Genomic DNA, 23533 nt, shown 5'->3' on the forward strand with positions numbered 1-23533 from the left:
GCAATGCTAGTCCTATTTGCTACTTTCATATCACTTCCGCGAAGAGTCGCCTCACCACCTCCAAGCACCGTTCGACGGACTAACTTCCTGGACGACAAGAGTCCAACAGCCATTTATGAACAACCCCGGTCCGGAGACTACGTTCTCGGAGCTCAAATCTCAAACTCAAATCATGTGTGTAATTCGATATGTGTGGTGCAGTAACATATGACACATCTCGACTAGACCGGAGTAACATAGCGCTCGGAAAGTGTGGTTTGCGATAAGACTTGTCCACGGAGAACATTCGCTCGTATCTGACTCCGGCACCTTTCCCATTCCCAAGTGCCTCATATGCACTCGCACTCACCTGAGCCAGCCGCCACCTGAACCTCTCAGCCTCGTCGCCAGGTAGAGGAGCCAGAGCCGGAGCCACCGCCGACGGAACCTAATCGCTTCACCTTTCCGCCAGCCAACTTTTAGTCTAATGTGAGCTTTGTACCGCATTAAACGTTTTCGGTTGGCCTACGCGGGAGAATTGACTGAGGTTTTTCAGGGGCCCGCGAACGAGTTCGTTGCTTGCACACCCCAGCAATAACAATAACGACACCGTCCAACAAGACAACGGCCAACACCTGAACAGGTGAGAACCGTTAGTTGAGTCGCCACCGCGTACCGCGAACCATACCTGGCCATTCTTTGCGTGCCTCGTACACATTAGAGACGGCGACGACGACTGAGATATCAGTTTGTTGTGATTTGTTGTGAATCGATTTACAGCCGTCTTGGGTTCTTGGCAAGCCATTCGAGGGTACATCGTACACGTCTTCCGCGACTCGACCTCGTAAAGGTAACCAAGACCTTCCCAAAGGTGCCTTCTCGACAGGTATTTGGTTCGGGGTCATTAAATACTCAGCTGCGGTGTCTCGCCCATCATCTACCTAATTTTGGAAAGAACGCGTTCTTGTCGTATCTAATTTAGTGCATTAGAGTTTGAGTGAGGTTTTGATTTATGCTGGCGGCCGGCAACGCCTTTTTTGGATTCTCGCGATTATGTCTTTCGTAATGAGGCATCGATAATGTATGAGGATGTTCACCTGTTCTACGTGAATGGATAGTGGAGGGACGATTTGGGGAATCCGGAAGCAATTGCGCTTTTTCACTAGCAAAGAGCCCATTTCTAGCAGCAGATTTCACTCCCCCATCTATGAACACTGATTAATTGTTGGATTTAAATATTTACATGTTTTCTGTGAATTACGATATGTCCTCTAAATAAACCTATAATCGCTGCTCTTATCTCATAGATAAGGGGGTGAATTGGCTTCTGAGTATCTTTTGTAGTAAAATATGGTAACGCTCTCAGGAATCCATTTGACCGCATTACTCGTATCTGAGTTGGATTCGAAATTCTTCCTGAGCCACGCAACTTCACTTTCATTGCGTCCTTTTCCTGAGAGAAACTACTCTAATTGGGAATCCGTTCAAGACTCTGCACATCTAGCAAATTCCTTTTTTCAGATACAACTTGGTTTGCTGATATGACTCAATGAATGTTCCACGTGTTATCTAGTAACTTTTCAGAGTGTTGACTGTAGGGAACAGTGATATCAGTGGAAGCAACTGCCCCGCATCAGAGCGGAAGGACTGATAAGAAATTGAAATAAAATCTTGAGGCGATCTTTAGTGCAGTCGGGCCTTTTGCCAGTCGAGTTAGCATGGTTTCCCGCTTTATTCGTTTCCCATAAAACATACCCTCCAAACTACTAATGGTGCTCGAACATTTGACTTTGATTTTGGTTACAAATTCCGCAAATCGTTCATTTTTTATCCACATCCATTCCGTGGCAGCTTATCTATCTGCCGCAAGAAGCAAGGAAGATAGAGCCGAAATTCGAAAGTGTATCATTTAAAATTAATTATAGTCCGTGGTCCCTAGTGCAGTATCTTTTCCAGTTTAGTGTTGTTGCGGTTCGTGTTATCGCCACACCCTTACTAGTGTATCCCTGCTCCTTATCTCGCATCAATCTTGTCTAAATTTCGTCCTAAAAAGAAAGGAACAGGAGGAAAAAATGTTGTGCACGTCTTCGCGGGTAGTGTTCTCGTTGTGCCTACATCATAAATAATTTTTTTTTTCGTTATCAAGGTTCCACCTTTTCAATCTTTTTGTGGTTTATTGAAAAATTATCAAGTTCGCGGGTACGACGAATACGAAAACGATTTTGATTGATTTCCTTAGGCTGAAGCCTTGCACGACGTTGTGGGTCGCGTATGATCCTCTAAGTGTATTGAAAGTTGCCTTTATCCGGATGATTTATTATTAAAGAATGACGACCGGATTGTGTTGGTTAGTGTGTGGAATTTTTATTAAATTTATGTAAATTTCTGTGGTTTGGTGTTTTTGCACATTTATTAGAAGTGGCTGAATGGCGGAACGGAGAGTAAAGAAATTTATATAGTCTCGTGTGTGAATATGAGGTATGTGTCTATCACTTACACTTAAATTGAAAGCAGTGACCAATAGAGTCATTCCAAAAATGCTCCTAGCAACGTTTCTAGCAATTAAACTAAGTTCCATACTCGGTTTTCCACTTTAAAGTTATCGCGAAATGCCCCGCAAAATTTATCTTTGCAATTTGAAATTTAATTTCCCTGTTCTCTTATCTCCCCCGGCATTGTGCCGCTGATAAGGAAAATGTTTTATAGTTGTTCGCAAAATTGAAATTTGATATTCTTCTAAAATTGCGGAAAATTCATTTCTTTTCGATCCCACGAAAGGTTCCATATTGAGCATCCCCAACTCTCATTACGACTAAATAGAGCTTGCTTTTAATCAACATAGTGATTTAAGCTCAATCATACGTTGCATGCAGAAGCATATTCCCTTGGGTCGATTACTACTAATAAGCAAATTTGATTTTCGGATAATGGTCGGTCACTTCTTTGGTTCTGAGTGTTGGCCGACTATAAATGACAATGAACGGCGTCTTGCGGTAATGGAAACGAAGAAGTTTCATTGTACTAGTGACGTAACACGTTTTGATCACATCCGAAATGAGATATCCGCGATCGTTATGGGGTTGCACCGATCGTTGAAAAATTGAGAGAAGCATCTTCGATGGTATGATCACGCAATTCGTGCTAACGAGAATTCACTTGCCAACATTGGTCTGAACATCTAAGTCGATGGTAAACGACTAGAAGGCCGGCCGAAACAACGGTGGCTTGATACGCTGGATGGGAATTTGAAAACTTCGAGATTATATCCAGATTAGGCACTTGATAGAGCCGACTCCGCTTGTGAATGAGACAAAGGCTGAAAAAAAAAAAAAGAAGATCGCTCCTAAGGTTTCTGGGTGCAGCAAAGGCAAATTGTTTTATTATCCACTTTATAAAGAATTCTGCTTTGTATAGATATTGTAACGAGTAATATTGAACGACTTTTATTGGCCGAAGACGACCTAGAGGGAAGAGCTATCTCAAAAACCTAGGAAAATTGACTAACTTGGTTGTGAAGGTCCTCGGGCAAATTTTGAAGCTCCATCGAAATGTTCCGTCGACAAATGCTTGCAAGCCTCTATGCTAACCAGGCTCGGAAATATTGGGGGTCCCTTTGAATACTCGGCACTCGAGTCTGGAGTTTTACGGTTTCACGCGCTCAGTCGAGCCGTCTTGTTTCTTGATTTTTATTTCTAGGTTTACCTCGCGTGTATTTATTTCGTTAGGTGCATGTGAATCTCCTGTTAGTTCAAGTATTTTCCAGCATGCTCAAAGGACCCCCGACATTCCCTAGCCTTGCTAGCACAGAGGCGTGCAAGCAAGTGTCGACGGAGCACTCCGATGGAGCTTCAAAATTTGTAGGGGGACCTTCACGGTCAAATTAGCCCATTTTCTTCGGTGTTTCGGATATCTTTTACCTTTAGATCGTCTCTGGCCAGTCAGGATGGTCTTTTGGTCATCGACAAACCAATTATATTCATCACAATATGTTGCACCCAAAAATTGCTGTTTGGACTATCGAATTTCGCTCCCAGCACGTCTTTGTTACGTTGGCTTCTCTGGAGTCACAGCCCGATGTGAGTTTTTTTCATACTCTTTGTAAAGCAAAACCTTATTTAAATCGGTTCAACGTCTGCCTTATGTCTCTCTGTTTTTCACTGAAAGGTGAAAAGCTTCAAAAACTACCGTTGGCTCCTGCCAGACGGCTATGTGGAACTTTTACCGACTCCTTTTCCTTGCAGTCTCCGCACGCGATCCCCGGGCGGTATTACCTCGCGGGGCTGGATCAGAATTTATCCTGCGCTCGTGTTCACTATCATACTCCTCACTCCTTTCTTTTGGTTCACTTCTCCAGTCTAAGCTTCTTATGGATAGCTGCGCGAACTTTTTCTACTACAATCCACATGCCCTTCGATTTCAACACAAGCTGACAAAATGGGGCTCTTTGAATTGGAAACCTCGGGTGTCGAAACAAGATGTATTCTACGCCCCCATAGTGTTCGGGAACTTTGGACAATATGGTACATACCCAAATCGATAGAGGTATGCTCGATAACCTCCGTGTTCGCTGAGAACTTGTATTATGTCGAAACCTATTTCGCGTGGGGCCAATCGATCCATCTCCGAATATCCCATATGGTTCTGTGGGTCCATCGGCTTTTATCTGACTCATTCCACCTCTCCTCCCACTCGGCGATAGCTTCATTCCATGCGAACTGCTATCGACAAAAGGTTTCCCGATGCGATACGCTCAACCATCTCTGCTATTTCGCAAGCCGCTTCATCGGATATTGTTCGATAGGCGCAACATATCCGGAGAGCAGTTAGGCGGTATGCAGCTCCCATTTTTTTTCTATTTATTTCTATTTTCCAGTGCATTCGCAGCATATAGTAGGTTCGAGATGACTACTCTTCAAACAATGATGCAACGGCTCGGCCTTGGGTCCTCCTATGTACGGAAACATTCTCGATAGCAGCGTTCCGGATTTATATGCTCTATTTTTTTTGTTGAGAAATTCGTGAGTCCCGAGCACAAATTTTATGACGGACCTGACCACTTGGGAAGCAACTTACTTGCTCGCTTGTGATCCACGGATTCCTCTTTTTTTGGGTTAAACACTCAAATTTTTCAAAAAGTTGACTGACGGTTTCGTCCAGAGCAGAGGTAACTCATCAGACGCTGCTTCACCTCTGCCCTGGGAACAGCGTGACCGAAAATAGTGACAGGTGGTAATCGCTCCATTTACATATAATCGCAAACACGATATCAGTGCGAATTATATTGAAGAGAAATCCGTCATAAGTTCAGACCTAAACCAGGCCGAAATGAATTTTTTTTTGTTGAGAATGCTGGAAGTCTTGAATCCGCACCCACTTGATGACAGACCGGTCTATTAGTGAAGCAAATTACTTCTTCTCTTGTGGTCCAAGGGCTCCTCTTTTTTGGGTTAAACACCCAAGTTTTCCAAAAAAGTTGACTGACGGTTTTATCGAGATCAGAGGCAATTCATCAGACCCTACTTCACCTCTGCCCTATGCTCTAGTTTCCGCACTGCCCACATATCATTTCAAATTAAGTCTCTGATCATTAGCCTAAATAGTTGAGCACAGGTAGGGAATGTACAATTTGTGTCCAAACCTTGACCTTGATAGACACAGTTCTTTTCGTTTAGTGGTAAATACTACTTCCGTGTTATGCTCTGTGAGCGATAGGCATGCATTCTCCGGCCAGGACTTAGTGTCATAAACTATCCGATTAGCGTAAATCTCCACCTCATCAAGGAAGTGTGCAGCAAACGTCAGCTCGATGTTGTTCGCGAAGCCGATGGTAGCCACACCGGTAGGAAGATCTAACGTCAGCACTTCGTTACACATAATTATCCATAAGAGTGACCGCTGTGGAACTATTCATGTTGTTTCACACAAGTTCTTCATCTGAAGCCTATTGATTATAAAGTCGACGATGATGTGATTCAGGTACTTCAGTCTTTCCAATTACATTAGGGTCTCCATCTCGCGGAACTAAAAGCATTCCTCACGTCATTTATTATTATTACTACATAGCGTTTGCCCTCTTCGAGAGCGGCTTTATCTATGTTTGCCACCAGATTAACCGCATCTATCGTAGACCTTTTCTTTCGAAATCCGACCTTGTGCCCAGAGAACACACCTTCCCTTTCGTCAATCATAATCTGTCATAGATTATCCGTTCAAATTATTTGTCAGTATTATTTACAAGGCATATCGGCCGGTAGGATGAAGGTTCACTCAAAGGTTTATCTGATTTTGAAGTAAGAATTAGCCTCTGCTTTTTCCACCCTGTCGAAAATGCTTTTCCCCAAAGGTATGCGGTAAATAGCTCAGTAAGCATATTTGTTGCTATATTCACGGCTGCCTTAAAAGCTATATGGAGGAGGCCCTTCAAGCCAAGAGCCATATTCTCTGCTATTCACTTTGCAGTTTCCAGGATCTCTTCCTTGCTTACCATTGGAATTTCGACGGGATCCACTTGGACAATAGGAAATTTAGCGGTATTCACATTTTGCGGGAAAAGGTTCGTCACAATTTCGTGTAGCAAAATAGGGCAAGTAATGGATGGAGAGCATTTGCTGGTATAGACGGTTGCCTGGTGCTCACTGACGTTCCAGGACATATCGTGAGCTAGCCAAAGACGAACTGACCTTCGTTAGTAAATATAATGTCTAACTGCGCAAAAGTATGTTGCTTCACACGATGTTGTCCTGCAGGCGAAGCCTATTCGGAGAGCGCTTAGGCGGAACTATCTACGATTCTAACTTATTGTCTATCACGTACCTTTTTAGAAACAGTAACACCTGTCTATACGAAATTCCGTGGAAAGTTTGAACTGCTTGCAATGGCGTTAAGCTAAAGGAGGTCTCCGTACACGCAAATGGGGCGGATCAGTCAAGGGCCCCTATCTGACATCTAGACCTCAAAATCATAACAGAGAGTATCATACAAGAAAATTAGGTAGAAATTCTACTGCTTTCGTTCCTTCTGCTTTCGCACTTGCACTTTAAATATGATATGGCGAAATTACCGTTATTATTACTATCTACATTGATTAGATGTTTCTTAGTCGGGCTGAGTTCCTTTCTCCTTTGAACTATTGGGTTTGATACCCTCCTTTTCACTGTCAACTAGTATAAACCGCTGATTTGACAAGTTTATCATCTACAGTTGAATTATTAATATCGAACGCTATCAGTGAAGTTTGAACTGCGCCCTTCCATTTCCGAGTGTTAGCATTTAAGTCATTAAGGATTCGGACAATCACGGTGGCTTACCATCAGCATAAAAACAGATTCTGATAGTTTCTGCAGTCAATTTTATTTTGGGCTATTATCTTCCCAGGCACTTATCCATAATCTTATTAGAGAGTCAGATCTCTGAAACGCCTCCTACGATAGTTTCCTAAGAATTGACATGCCAAAAAGTCGCATTTCGGACCCTGATTTCAGCGTTGCCTTAAAAAAACTGATGTAGTCACCGTGACTAAAAAGAGAATCCTGATCCTGCGGACGATAAAAAGCTGGTGCAACTGATGACCATATTCTAGCAGTTGATCGCTAACCGCAGAGAGAAAATCTGATCTGTTGTTGATTTGACTAAAGTGAAGCCTCCTTGTTATGGGGCAAATGGGGCTATCCGACCTAGCAATATAGCGGAGAATATCTGTTAGATGCTACTCAGCAAAGTGGTACATCTATAATTGCTGCACTGGATGATATCTCGCTTTTTATACATGGGGCAAATAATGCCTATTTGCTAGTCGTCGTGCCTCATGGTCTTGGCAGAGTAGTATATTGTAAGCATCTTGCACAAGTGCAGAAATGGGAAGCTTTACGGATGGCGTCTAACTATTGTACTGCCTCTGATTAGGTTGTGATGGTGATCGCGGGAACCAACAACATAAATTCAATGCATGCCAATAGGCAGATGGACTGCGGGGTTCATCATTATCATCCCTTAACAGAAGAATAGGTCCGCGGTAGAACCGAAAGCATAATTAATTCTTTTCTCTTCGCTTTTGAGCGGGTATGGAGTTTTTCATTCTTACCTGGTCAAAATTGGGAATGCATGATACCCTGACTATGTCTTTGCAATGAGGTGGTGAGTAGGTAGTTTTTTTTCCTGAAAGTGGAATGGGAAAACAGCGACTTGAAGCAGGCATAAGGGAGCTTTCTATGGACAGCATTTTCAAGGAGATGCCGAAGAGCGCTGACAGATGGAGTCATGTTGGCCACTGAATTTGGCCGATCGTGGGACCGGATGGCAGGGGGTTCTTTGAACTAGCAATTCTCCTTCCATCTCTTCCCTCCCGGTAGTGAAAGAAGTTGCCTGACTTGAAGGCTCTCTAAGGCTGAAAAGGCTTGCTGCTACGGGGTTTCAACACTCAGTGCTTTTAGTATGTACCCAGCGTCGACAAAAAATTATCTCTTTGAGTATTCTTATATTCAGATTGTGGCTATTTTATTATTCTCTTAAGATTTTAGATTTTATTCACCTGAGATTATTAGGTTAAAACTTGATGTACATACTTAGTAGAAAGGCTTTCACCGAGAAGACTGTGACAGATTGTCCACGTTGACAAATTCGAGGCAGATAATTCTTTTCTCCTCAGGTTTCCGCATAATTGAGCTACTTAATGCAAATTATATTTTTAGAAACCAAACAGAAAGGCGTACTATGCACTGTGCATAACAACACAGAATCCATTTTAGCACCATTAAATGCTGCAAATAACCAAAACAGAAAACATTTGTGCATGCAAAATGCAAGACGAAAACGGGAGCAGAGTAAACAAAATAAAGAGCGATTCTGTTTTCCGCACTAAATTTATTATTTGTTTTGACTCTCCACTCGGAAACTTTATTCCGGTTTTTGTTTCAGATCCAATTTGCGAGTAACATTCACTGAAACCAAATCGGGTCGTTCACGGTCCATCATCTGTTTGGCTGCAAACCATGGGCCTCCAGCTGCTTTTCAATTTTGATAGTACTAAAAACCATTATGGCTTCATAAAAACTTTTTAAATGGCCGTGAAGCATCCGTGGGTTTTCACCGACAGCGGGTCAAAGCGTTCAGAATTGGTTTAATAACCACCCGCAAATCATAGAAATGTCGAAAACCAAACGCAAGTTTCAGTTATCCTCGCGGAGCTTATGGTGGATGATGCTAGACAAATTGCTGCACTTGTACTGCACCAAACTGACCGGAATGCATTTTATCAACTAATGGATTTATCTCGGTGGTCGGAGGTTTGAAATTCGGGGCAGATTTGGTGAAATCGGATTATGGATGGTTTCCGAGGCTGTGGGAATAACTTGCAGCCCAAATTCGGAGGATGGAGGGAGATAAAATTGAATTTCGGTTCGTTGGAATAATAATTAGAAGCTCGCGAGTCATAACGAGAGGGTCTAAAAACTCCCTGCTTAGGTTTCTTGGGATTCAGTGCTCATTTTGCCAATCATATCTGTTCCTTTGTGATAGCATCACCTCATTAATCAACTAGCAATGGCCTTTTGATCGAGCAATCGCCACTCGATTTGTAATAAATTCACGTAGACATTTTCACGTTTCTTGTCTGGTGACAATTTGTTGCGGTGACCGCGTTGGGTTCAAGTTTTCAACTGCATGTGGATTGGCTCCAAAGTCGATTAATAACACCTTTGTGCTGCGGAAAACAGATAATTCAATGCTTTCCAACTTTGCTCATTTATCAGGCTTAGGTTAAACAATCCAAACAAACAGATACTTTGAGGGTCTTACTTTTGTTAATCCCTTTGTTGTATTCACCATGCCCCTGCTGCTGGACCGGGAAAATTGAAAGGATTGTTTTATATCTGACCTGTCTGCAACCAGACATGCTACAACCCCGGCGCCAAATTAGCCATAGACGCGGGCTAGGTGGTATCCCTAATATAAAATTGATTACCAATCAAAAATCAATCGGAACCCCAACATTTCCATAACAAAATGAGTCTGCATTCCGGCTCTCCTGTCCGAGGACAGAAATATTTTCTCGATTCAAATGACGCCTGCCATTTTGCTTATTGCCTGACACTTAAATATTTACCCAAATTCCAATGTCCTGGACTTCCCTTTCCCCGGATGTGGAGGGAATTTGTTTCAGGTGGTAATGATTAATAAATGGCCACTATTAGGCGCAGGCACGACTAATGATTGATTGTTTTGCGACACAACCATGAATTTTACATTTATAGCAATTTATAGAGACGAAAAATGCAAATTGTTCATTGCTGTCCATTCCACTGAAAGGAAATCGTTAAGAAGGTATGAATGTATTTAATGCGGAGGTTGCCTTGCTGAAATTCTAGTCTGTTCGTGGAAGGAGGCGGAAACTTTAGTCAGGGGAGGCTATTACGGAAGTAGAACGCTATCCGCTAATGAACTTATTTTGAGAAGTTTTGAAATATTGCTCCTTTTCCTATCTTGTTAACAGTGAATGATGATTATAGGATTAATCAGACGGAAATAGCGAACAGGGATAGCAAGTCATTATAATTCGTTCAGTCACGTGCTGTGCCCAAGACAGCCGTGAATATTTCACATTAAATGAAAGACGAGGCTAAGGTTTTCAGTTTGAAGTTCGATATAACGAAAAGAATAAAGTTCGCAAATTCAGGATAAAAATAACATTCCGAAGCAATAGGAATAAGGCAGGGAAGAAGCGGTGCAACCGCTTTGAAAATCGCCTTAGAGGTTGAAATTTTGAGGGTTACCACTCGAGTGAGACCATCTTTGCCGTGATGACTCTGAATAACTCTGGCGAGCACCCACTTTAATGGATGATACCGCTCGTCAGAGATGAGGACCAATGATCCTTCTTTGATGTCGTGGTGCGATGTTTTCCATTTAGGAAGGGACTAATGAGACTGCAAATATTCCGCTGACCAGCATTCCTAGAAATATTGCAAACGTCCCTGGGTCCGTTGGAAATGAGAGAGTCGTGAAGTAGGTACATCGTTGAGCGTAGGCTTAAGAATGGTGTTGAGGGGAGCACCTCTAATGAAGTGTCCAGGCGTGAGGGCAGAGAGACCATCTGGATCCTCAGTGAGAGCAGTCAGCGGTCGTGAGTTGAGAACGGCTTCATAGGTGAGAAGCGTGTTGGCGATCCTTCGTTGCAGTTGGTTATTTTACGGATTTTACCGCTGGTTCCCACTTTCTACCCATATGTGGATGCTCCAGGTGGATTGAATTTCCATTGGGTCCCGTCATTTGCGAGAATTTGGCGCAAAAGCTGCGATTTTTGTATACTGCTGTTGAGAAGTTGTTGAGGACTGACGCCAGCACCATTGAAATTAGTAGCGCAATCACTAGTGAGTGATTTGCAAATCCCACGGCGACTAGTGAAGCGGCGAAATGCCTTGAGAAATCCCTCGGTGTTGTAATCTGTGACATCCTCAAGGTGAACAGCAAATGTTGAGAGACATATGAAGACGATGATCCAGGCGCGAGCTCCGCGTCCTTGATAATATTTGAGAGACAGTGGTCCCGCGTAATCAACTGCAGTATGCTCGAATACCAATGAGGGTTGTACTCTTTTCGCACGAAGTTGTCCCATTAATTGCTGAGCCCGTATTCCTCGTATACGTGTACAGGTGGTGCATTTTTGGATGAATGATTTTATAGGGGCTCTACCTCCGATGATCCAGCAGTATCTACGAATGTAGTTGAGAATGAGCTGTGTTTCTCCATGTAGAGAGCGAGAATAAGCATTGTCGGTGATGAGATGTGACAGTGCGCAGTCTTTCGGAAGTATAGGCGGATGTTTTCTATCATCGTCGAACTGAGAGTCTTGAAGTCGACCATCGGCTCGTAAGAGTCCGGTGTGGTCAATGCGAGCGGTGAGACGTGATAGTGCATGAGACTTGGGGAGAGGCTTGCCTTGGGAAAGTATGCGAAATGCTGGTGAGAAGCATCCTTGTTGTGTAGGACGAATCCGCTTGCAAATCTGCTGGAATGGGAGCGGAGATGCTGAGTTTGGAGTCTAGTGTCCGTTTCAAGAATGCTACCGCACGTAGTGATGTAGCAGTGAGTCTGACAAGTTTTGTGAGAGTGCTGCATCAAGTTAAGAGATGATCCAATTGCAGAAATGGAGCTGATGAGACGACATGTACTGCCGATGATCGCATTTCCATGTCTTCATGAGAGACGTCAAGTGGTGAGAATGAAGGCCACTGGTGAGACGGTTTGGTTAGCCAATCTGGACCTGACCACCATAGAGAGTGCTTGATGAGTTGAGATATTTGCGATAAATAGCAACTTCCTTACCGTTCAACCAGAAATGCCTTTCTGGTCACCAAAAGGTTGATTGGCTAGTGTCCACAGTCAGGCGTTAGCTAAGGCTGGCAATCGCAAAGGAAGTAAGCAACAAAGCGACAAGAAATGGTTATGACAGCGGTGTTATCGAATCTATGATAATAAAAGGCATGTAAAATGGAACTAAGTGCAGTGGACTGGTAGCAAGCAACACTAAACCCGCCGAAACCTATTAGCATAACCTACTCCATACTGGCACACCTCATAAAGTTTAATGTACTTATCATCGGATCTAGGAGCTCATTCCATATAAAAACTGGTCTATTATACGAGAAAGATTCAAGAGAACTAGCCGTAATCAATGTTCTAGTCGCCGAAAAGCCTACATTAGACAAACTTGGATGGTGGTCACTACAAGTTTCACGAAGTATTTAATTAAAGCGGAAATAGTCAGTAAAATAATTGAAACACTAAGTTCATGGTCGGAGAGCACGTGATAGAGAAGGGATAGATACTCAAGCAAGTAAAACAACTTTAATCAATTATGAAAACCTACAGATCAGGAGCCAACCTGCAGATTATAGATTCAACTTACATATTGGGAGTTGCAGTTCCTCCTATGTTCCTTACCCAAAATCCTACTGAGTCTCGCAAAACCAGTGGAACTTGAGATTGTTTAACAATACTTCGATTTTTTGCAGTGCTGATGGCCGACTTCTACCTTTTCAGGCAGTCCAGTATTTGCGCTTGCAGTAGTTGTTGAAGACCTGTCTAAGTCTTCGCTTTATCCAGATGCAATGTATTTTTGCTGTATTTTCTTCGATACAAGACTGTAATGAGAAGTTTGAATGACTTTTTTAGATATCCGAACGTTGATTCTGATTCACGGAGGTGTTGCCATTGGGAGCAACGGTAAGTTTGGTGTTGATAACTTAACCCAACTTCCTCTCGTTGACCCTCCTACGGTCTCCGAAGAAATTCAGATTGAAAATAATCCGAGAAGTTCTCTTAGCAGACACTGTCCAGCCATTGTTGCTTCACTCTCTAAACAGCTTGCTTAATGTTTGAGCCCTTAAACTCAAACTCTGATCATTTAGTCCTTCTCCTTGGTCTCATTATGTGATCGACTGCCTCTGAGAGCGAAAAATTTCATCCTACGTTGGTTTTTCATATATTTTTTATCACATTCATTAAAAATCGTCTAGCATTTGGCCAGGTCCTTTTCGTCGCCGACAGTACGACCTTCTTGTTTTTTATTGGGCTTTCGCTCAGATGGCTTTCTTGACCATCTTCGTTTGCTAGTTGCAGGGTTAGTAATCGCTATTTTCATGTCAAAAAGAATGGTTTCCAGACTAGTAGCCGTTAGTCCATCTCTGACCTCGCCCTCAGATGTCTTTGCTATTAGTTCACCTAGCATCACATTCCCTTCTTCTATCGTCGTCTGCTCTTTAAAACTTTCGTCCATATCTTCGTCTCATGAGTAATCCAACAAGTCGGGAAACCGGAAGCTGAACGCTTTATGAGGTTTTGTGTACTTCTTCTATAAAGACATTTGAGTGTGCATTTGTCCCATTAGTACGTAGGACATAATATATGCGTATATTATGTGAGAATATCCACATTCAGCCGATTTTGCCATTGCAAAAAAGCAACAACTTTGACCCATTAGAACTTTGTTAGTAATAGTGCGATTTGCACCAAACTTTGTAGGATTATGTTTTATACTTTACACCAATTTCATGGTGCTAGAATGGACTTCAGGGGAGTTTTGCAACCAATTACTAAAAATTATAGTAATATATTATTATTGACTTAACTTGAATAGATATCGGTATGGAGGGGTAGTTTGGAGCCTAGGTACAATATAGTGGCAGTCTTTTGATTTTTTTCAGATATTTCGGCTGGGTGGTTTCTGAGAATGGGTCTGTTAAAGAAATGGTCACTTTCGGCCCCCGCACTCCCCACCTTTCCAGCTTTCCAGCTTCGGAAAATGCTAACCGAGACCTTTCATTTGATTCCCAACATGACTATATTTGACCATAAAAATGTACACCCTCCTTTTCCATTCGACATAAAAGCGAAGAGCTGGGACCCAACACTGTCGCTCAGTAAATTCTTTAACCGGGTTATTCAATAAGGAAGAACATCATCTGACTGGCAAGAAAGTACCGCTGTTCCAATATGGAAAAAGAAAGATAGTCCAGCAGAATGTTCAAATTACCGTCCGATCCGGTTACTTTCCCATACCATGAAGATTTTTGAACGCATTCTTGACAACCGTATTCGCGAAATCGTTAAAATAACCGTGAATCAAGCCGGATTTGTCAAAAACTGCGGAACTACTGACGCAATACACGCTGCGCGGTTACTCATGGAGAAACACCGTGAGAAGCATCGCCCTCTCTACATTGCCTTTCTGGATCTAGAGAAAGCGTTTGACCGTGCACCACACGAACTCATCTGGTATGCTTTACGACAACACTTCGTGCCAGAAGAACTCGTGCGCTGGGTTTAATTGCTCTACCACGATCCGAAAAGTCAAGTTCGAAGTATGGCGGGTGTATCAACACCGCTTCGTGTCTCTGTTGGAGTTCATCAAGGAAGTGCCCTCTCACCACTCCTCTTTATCCTTGTTATGGACACCGTCACACGGGATATCCAACGTCCAACGCCCTACACACTGCTTTATGCAGATGATGTTTTCCTAGCATCTGATAGCAAAAATGATCTCGACCAACTTGTTCGAAAATGGAATGATCGCCTCATGGAACACGGTCTCAGATTGAATTTAAACAAAACTGAATTTTTGACGACCGATCCCCATGAAACAGGCACAATCACTGTCAGCGGCTGCGATCTGCCCAGAACTGAGCGATTTAAATACCTCGGGTCAACGCTATCAGCCAATGGAAAGCTGCGTTATGAAATTGCTTCACGCATTAACGCAACCTGGATAAAGTGGCGTTCCACAACTGGTGTCCTTTGTGATCGACGTATCAACGAACGTCTCAAATCTAAAATTTACCGCAATGTCGTCCGTCCAGTCGCTCTCTATGGTTCTGAGTGTTGGCCGACCATAAAAGACAATGAACGGCGTCTTGCGGTAATGGAGACGAAGATGCTACGTTGGACTAGTAGCGTCACACGTTTAGATCACATCCGAAATGAGGATATCTGCGATCGTTATGGGGTTGCACCGATCGTGGAAAAGTTGCGAGAGAGGCGTCTTCGATGGTATGGTCACGCAATTCGTGCAAACGAGAATTCACTTCCCAAGATTGGTCTGAATATCGAAGTCGATGGTAAACGACCAAAAGGCAGACCTAAGCAACGGTGGCTTGATACGCTGGATGGGGATTTGAAGGCCTCGAGATTGCACCCAGATCAGGCATTCGATAGAGCTAAATGGCGAAGCCGATCACGACGAGCCGACCCCGCTTGTGAACGGGACAAAGGCTGAAGAAAAAGAAGAAGAAGATAAAAGCATGTAACTTACCGTATGGGTAAGTATTCACAGTTCCCATCTTTCTACCCAATTTGGTGTGAATCGCTACAATCCTCTCCGAGAAAAATGCGTGTGACTGACAGATAGACAGGCAGACAGTAAACCGATTTTAATAAGGTTTGGTTTTACACAAAACCTTAAAAATTAGTATATCCTACAGCCTGGTCACCTCGGGAAGGGTCTTTATTGAAACCCAACGAATCGAAGATATTCAGAGTCCGCATACTAGAGACCAATCTCAACCTTGACCATTTAGCAATGGGTGTATGCTCTTCCACCTTGTCTTCGGGTAATATTAGCACGTTCTACAGTGCAGGGAATGCAGCCCCGGGCTATGGTCTCGGTTCGTTCCCCGTCAGATTACTTATCCCTAAAAATGGCCAGCCGGCAGCCAGTTCCTCGCCGTTGGGTGAAACTACTCTCAGCTCGGCCCTGCATACTTTTGTGTTGTCCAAATACAGTTTGCAGTAGCCATTTCGGGGAAGTCGTGCAAGGACTTGACGTGGACTTAAAGAGGATTGTACCCCTTGCATCTACCTCAGCATCACGGATCACTTTCTCGAGTGCCAGGTTCAAGAGGGCACATGATAGGGCATCCCCTTGTCGTGGACCGTTGTTGATGTCGAATGGTCTTGAAAGTGATCTTGCTGCTTTTATCTGGCTTCGCATATTGGTCAGGGTCAGTCTTATCAATTTCGTTGGGATACCGAATTCTCTCATGGCCGTGTACAGTTTTACCCTGGCTATGCTATCATAGGCGGTTTTAAAATCGATGATAGGATGGCGCAACTGATGTCCATATTCCAACATTTTTTCCATCGTTTGCCGCAGAGAGAAAATCTAATCTGTTACTGATTTACCTGGAGGGAAGCCTCTTTGGTGTGGGCTAATGATGTTCTGGGCGTATTGGACTATCCGGCCTAGCAAGATGGCGGAAAATATCTTCTAGATGATACTCAGCAACGTGATACCTTTATAATTGCTGCACTGCGTGATATCTCCCTTTTTATGAATGAGACAGATAATGCCTCGTTGCCAGTCGTCAGACATTGATTCGATGTTCCACACTTTGAGCCCAAGTTGATGAACCACTTGGTGTAACTGGTCGCCTCCATATTTAACCAATTCGGCTGTAATTCCATCGGCTCCTGGTGACTTATGATTTTTAAGCCAATGAATTGCATGGACTGTTTCTCCTATACTTGGTAGTGACAGTATTTGTCCGTCGTCTTCAGTTGGCCGGATCTCCAACTCGCCGATGTTCTGGCTGTTCAGTAGCTCATCAAAGTACTCATCGCTCTAATATGCTCATTCTGTCGGAAATCAGATTTCCTCTTTGTCTCGGCAGGATGAATATCGGGGTGTGTAAAGCTTCATCCTGCTGACTTGGTAAAACTTCCGCGCCTGGTGCGGTTGCTTCCTGTATTTTCGAGTTCACGGACCTAGTTTTCCCAGGCTTCTTTTTTCCGTCTGTGAAGTCGCCTTTCCGCTCGTGATAAGTGCGGAGGGCTGTGTTGTGGATGGCTTCAGTGTTAATTTTCACCTGATTGTCGGAGGGGATTTTGGGTAATATTGTTATTCGAGCTCAGAGCACCATGCCAACGAGATAGTGATCCGAGTCTATATTGGCAATGGGTAGGTCACGCTTTTTGAACAGACAATGATCTTTATTACAGGTTTTTCTCTAACTACGTCATCGAAGGATTGGCCCTAAATTTAAAGAAAGCCTGCAGGTAATCAACTATGATGAATAGTTGTATTTGATGCTACTCTCCATATAGCAGTAAATAGGTGCATAAACCGAGATAGTGCGTATGTTGAAGGGACAGAATTAAGGTCTTATATAAGTTAATCTGCCTTTATCTTTTGCAGCGAAGTTTCTGCTGGTGGCACGAGGAACTAAGCTTTTTGTTTGAAATTTTATAAAACTGATAATAATGCGCAGTTCAGTACCGGATACCAACATCCATGCAATCCAGCAATGTTTTGTAGATATTTTCGTAAATTGAAAACTTTTTCGTGTATAGAGTTATTGATCACCGCCATTAAGACTAAACGCGGATTCTTCCGTGAGTATGTCTGTCAAAAAAAGGTAAAATGATCGATTATCTTTATTGCGTTCTTTTTAAATTTAGAAAAGTGTATACTTGTGTCATAAAAACCGAAAAAGAAGCCTTGATAATTTGCAAATTATCATTGTTAACGTCATGATAACATATCTCAACTTATCTAAGAAATTCAAAAGTGAGCTCTTCCTGTTCTGTATGCTATTTTTGAAGTACATCACTTTCAAGTTTTTTCGTTGATAAGAAAACATGGGTACATACGCATGACATGTCTTCTACATTTAATAAGTTCTTTACAAGCAACTCATATAAGTAGTCTTCTGCATGTGTATAATATCCAAGCATATATAGATTCATGTATCTTGAGAATATCCATATGAACGCTCCAGAAACTTTCCCAAGAATTGAAATTAATCGAATTCTGTTTATCTACGGATGTAAGCAGTCAATTCGAGGAAGGCTAATACTAATTAATATCATGACTAATAACCCGATAGACTCGGTCTAATTTTCGGAGATTGTTTCATGATTGTTCTGGAGATAAGTTCAAGTAGAGATATGCATTCTTAATCCCAGTTGCAGTAAGTGTAATCCCTAGCAAAGTGAAATCGAGACGTTGATAATGGGTTGTATCTCCGATGTACGAGGAAGTTACAAGGAAGTTAAGCAAATTTTGAATACATGATTAGAGGAATAAATGCTCATATGAAGATATGCACGTACTCGTATACTTTCTCTTTGGAGACTGAAAGTCATGTGACGATTTTCAATGGAATTCAAATTCTAGAACGCAGTGAACTAAATTTAATTATCTAATTTAGTGAGATGCAAAGCATCCAAGGATAGCGTAGTCCAAAAGAAATCAGCTGCGTCTACCCGACTCATATCACATGACTACATCCTATCCTTCCAGGCGTCACTATCGCTTCCTTGAAACAACGTCGAATCTTCCTTGATATGTGTACCCTTTTCAAACTCTGCAACTGCTGCTTCGATTATTATTTTCCCGTATTTTCCCCCATAGCATACATAGGAGTAGTGTTAGCGTTTTTGGAGATCCCTTCGCGGAACTCAACAGCTACTTTCACTCTTCGATTCCAAGATTATGCTGTTCCTACATATTTCAGTTGTAACTTTTGCATTACCTAATATATCCATCAACTGATACAGCGCAGTTTCAGTTAATCTTCCTTTATGCTATGAATGTTGGCATGGCTGTAAGAGATAATGAATTAGAATAAAGTTCTAATGTAGTAGGATTGTCTCAATTTTCAGTACGAAAAGTATCTGATAAAGTTCGTCTTTACCCGCTTTCGGAATGCAGACCGCTTTTGCCTACTTCCATGGCCTCCATATTTATACCAATGTTACACTGTCATAAGAAAACCTCGAATAACTTCTAGGTCCCTTTGGAGTGATACCAGAAAGATACCATCCGTTTCAGGAAATTTTGATGGTTTGAATATTGGGATTTACCATTTAGTTTCCGTGCATATTACCTTGCCTAGTTTTCAGTTTTCTTCATTCTTCCGGCTGCTTAATGTCAAAGTATCAAACTATAATATATTCGATTCTGGGATGAAATCCTTGGAAACGAGTTTTGACAAATATTCAGATCCTGTCCTCCTTTGTCCCGTTTTCCTTTTCTGACGGGACATCAAACTTCTTCACAGGCATCATATTCGCAGTTTGAGGGAGCGGTGAAATCAGAAAACAATATTCGAGGACGCTTCTCACCAGAGAGTTGACTGTGAAGGAGATTTGGGCAAAGTTAGAGCCAGCTTATCATTCATTCATTCAATTAAACCGAGAGTAGGAAATAACGAGAAGTTAAGCATTTTCCGACATATAATACTGTTGCGGCACATCGGAGATATGAACCGCGACTGCATTGCCGCGGTAAATTCGCCTCCGCCGACATACTGTACTGCAGCTGCTGGCGGCCTGGCACGTGGTCGGCGCGCGAACTCGATCAATAGTTTAAACTTCACCTTGACTGCTACGCTCCTCTTTTGCGCGAAGCATTTCGTTAGCCACGTGTATCAAGTTTCCAAATTTCCGGGTCGCCGCTATAGGCTCCATGCGCGCTATAAACTGAACTGAAACTAGCCGCCAACACAATCCTACCAAACCTGATGGAATAGTAGGTCGTCGCTTTGTTGAGTCTGGATGTGCCCAATATCCATCGAAGCGCTGTTGCCTCTTGATATGTAGAAAAATAAAAGTTTTCTTTACAAGCCAAAGGACGCCCGGTTGCACGGCGGTTCGATCAAGACTACCAGGCCATCCGCCGCGGTAGCAGCAATACAGTGCGTGGGCGGATTCACTACGGTAATACAGTCGTAGTTCATGCCTCCGATGTGCCGCCACGCAGAGATGGTGTTCGGAGAGAAGCTGCTGCTCCTCGTCGACCCTGTGCTGGATATTAGAGCAGAGTTAAGCGAGTCCGGCATGTTGGGCTTCTTAGAGACAGGACTTCACCTTAACGGCACATGACGTCACAGGTCGAAACCCCCAGGAACCCCGACATATGCTCACAGGTCCTCATTAAGGTGGACGCTCCTCGTAGGCCACTATGCCCATATGTCTTTTAAATTCCTGGAGTGATAAGAGCGCTCCTTGAAGTTCGGTGTTCGGGACGGGCCCAAATGGATCTCTTTGCCAAGGTTAAAGGCCTTCGCTGAACCTTGGGCGCGCAAAGCGTTATGTTCGCCAGGAAACCCCAGTGTTGGGATCACGTTGGCGGGTTCTTCCGCTGAACCCGTGTGGTTTTAGCAGGTTCAGAGTGATGTGGGTGGCACATTCGAGGCATGAACAAGACTGCATGGCTGTCGTGTCTTAAGTGTGACTCTAGAGAGTTATAGTCTACTGGGGAAGCTACGAAGGGCAATGGATCCTTGCAGTAGACCATAGAAAGGAGAAAGGTGATGGAACATACAACCATTTGGTCACGAAGTTGTTGAAATCGTAGATTACGCTAGATTACTTTTAACGTTTAACAAAGCCGCCTTCTTCAGCTGTAAGCATCGTGGACGAATCTCTTTAGAATTTTAAAACATTCCAGGCCAAGTATTCCTTTCTGACCTTGTCGTTTGATACTCTCCACTCCCCGACCAGAGCCGCGATGTTAGCGGATGCCACGTTGATGCCGATCTCCTCTCCCATGACCACGTTGTAGAAAGTGGGTTCATTACCCAAATTAAGGATCTGCAAATCGTTTCCTCCTAGATACTCCAGTAGTCTGGATCCTCTTGCATTGATGTTGGAACTTCCCCAGTACATGTGGTGAGCGTTGATATTACATCCTGCTATTACCCCCATGCCTCTACTTTAGGCATATTGGATAGCTCTGATGAATGTTCCACTGGGAACGTCTTCTGCGTCATAGGGGAAATATGCACAGCACCATAGTATCTCTTTATCTCCCTGTTGACTTTTTAGGGTCAGTTAAGTCGATGTGGTGTCGTCATCACTTAGGTCGTTAACCTAATTAACCTACAGGGCACTGAAATCTTGTAGTGTTACGGTCTTGAATGAAGTGTTCTAATATAATTCAAGGCCCTGATCCAATCTGGACTGCTGCGCCAACGATTATTATTAACTAGCGCCTATTAACCGAGACCTCATGACCATGTCGAACTTCACCAGAACTTTTGACAAGAAGGTTGACAAGTTGAGAAATGCTGGATTTTAGCCGAGGATGCCTCGGCTTTTTAAGACTTCGCAGATTACTCGGTCACTTCACAGAAAGAAAATCTAAACATTGTGCTTAGAGTCAACAACATCTCAATATTGTCTGCGGAATATGTTGATGGCAAACCATTAAAATAGAACAAGATATGAGTGTGAAGTAAATCCAAGTGAAATCCGCCTTATATACTCAGACCCAAACATATGAGGCTGCCGAACCTGCGCTGACTCATAATAGACCAGTGGAATGAAGTGGTCTCACTATCATAAGCCAAATTCCTCGCAAACTTTGATACCTGCTCCAGGATTAAGAGAGTTCGAAATCCGCATCGACTTGACGACAGACCGAATCTATTAGGAAGGAACTTACTTCCACTCTTGTAGTCCACGGGCCCCTATTTTTGGGTTATTCGAAAAGACGACTGACGTTTTCATCCAGGGTACAGACAATTCATCAGACGCTGTCTTATCGCTTCCCTAGGAACAACGTGACCGAAAGTAGATATAGGTGGTAATGCCTCCATTTATATATAATCGTAAATACGACAAGAGTTTTAGTTAGTGGAAGAAGGGTACCCATTTTAACTGCGATAAAATGCGGATTATTTGCGTCGTCCCAGAGATAATAGCTAAAATTATCCTGGAAGGCATTTAAGAACATCAGATTGATCAACTTAAGGCAGCCTGGTTTACAGCGAGTGTATTTGGAGCACTTTATGCAGGAGAGGCATTTCAGAGAAAAGAAACATGGGCCTTGGGCAAGTGGCTCCGGATTTGAAAAGAGAGGCAAGCAGATTGGGACTGAAAATAAACACAAAAAAAGTTTCTGAGTCTGGCGGGTCATCCCACTATTCTTTTATACATTAAAGGATAAAATATTGAGGGTGTCCATCAGTAGTAGTAGTAACTAGCATTTCTGTCGACGGTAGCATCGAACCTGATTCTGCATGGCACTTTAACACTGCTAGGTTCGTCTTTGTCGTTCTGTCTAAAATTTGGAAATGAGAAATCAGCATTGGAAATGAGAAAACAGCAAGTTGAGGATGTCACGCGTCAATTTTCTTTCTGTCAAAGCAGCATATGTGAAGAGAACCCAGAGAGAAGTGATGTAGTTGACCACATTCCTTGTCTTTGAAAGATGTTACGGTTGATTAGAGACTGATTTACTATCAAGGTTACTGAAATTCTTGGCAGCAAAGTGCTGCTTCTTAGGTGACGGAGGATTTTTGCGGATAAAACCTAATTTGGAAATTCTGAATCCCGCACTTCCAGAATGTCTTCAAGAGGTTTCTCCTATCACCTGATTTAAATGTGGATGAATCTGTCCCCTTTTGGAATTAGGAGCTGCTAACACCCAAAAAATCAACCAAACGACTTCCGCAAAGCTCTCATAAGAGGAATAAGAATAACGACTGGTTAAACTACAGGAGCTCTTAGAGGTGATATAGGAGACTTATAAAAAATTCGAAATGGGCCTTTTTCGGAGGATATTATAAGACGATGGCGAAGCAGAGACTTCAAGACCGTATATTATTCTTAAAAGCGATAATCGGCCAACCAGGTCTCTCTTAGAAAATCGAGTGGCACTTTCACAAACTCTAGAGTTGCTTCTCTCCGAGTACTCGCACGCCCACCATTTCTCACCATGTGCATCGAGTAATAGCTGTTTTGTGTATATATTTTTATTCACTTCTGGCATATTGATGCATTGCATTTTTTTATTGCTACGATGTCTGAACTTTACTCAATTGCAGAATGGGTAACTATGGATTTTTGCTGATTCTAGCAAACAAACTTCAAATAAAATTCGATTCGAGGATAGGGAAAGGAGCGTGACTTAGTTCCTACACTGGACAGGTTGGTCGAAAAATGCGGCAGTGGGTGGAGAGCCGCTTGCTGCATCTACTCCGGGAGAATATGACGAGCCCGGAAATCAAACAGCAGATTGGGCGGGACCTTCAAGAAATGAAGCGGAAGCAAAAATTAG

The 23533-nt window shown here is 42.9% G+C and overlaps 1 protein-coding gene across 7 annotated transcripts in view; it reads left to right on the forward strand.

Moving 5' to 3' along the window:
- Nucleotides 1-476: 476 nt before the first annotated feature.
- The window catches only part of LOC119653512 (putative polypeptide N-acetylgalactosaminyltransferase 9), a 405357-nt gene continuing 382300 nt past the window's right edge, over nt 477-23533 (forward strand). For 2 of the 7 annotated variants that reach the window (XM_038058173.1, XM_038058180.1), the window contains exons 1-2: nt 477-829; nt 2126-2457. The gene's annotated coding sequence lies outside the window, so the exon portion shown is untranslated. Of the gene's footprint in view, nt 866-1571; nt 2458-23533 lie in introns of those variants that run through there. The other 5 variants (XM_038058174.1, XM_038058177.1, XM_038058176.1 and 2 more) reach the window with 5 other exon arrangements.

The sequence above is a fragment of the Hermetia illucens genome, chromosome 4 (assembly GCF_905115235.1).
Source record: "Hermetia illucens chromosome 4, iHerIll2.2.curated.20191125, whole genome shotgun sequence".
NCBI lineage: Eukaryota > Metazoa > Arthropoda > Insecta > Diptera > Stratiomyidae > Hermetia > Hermetia illucens.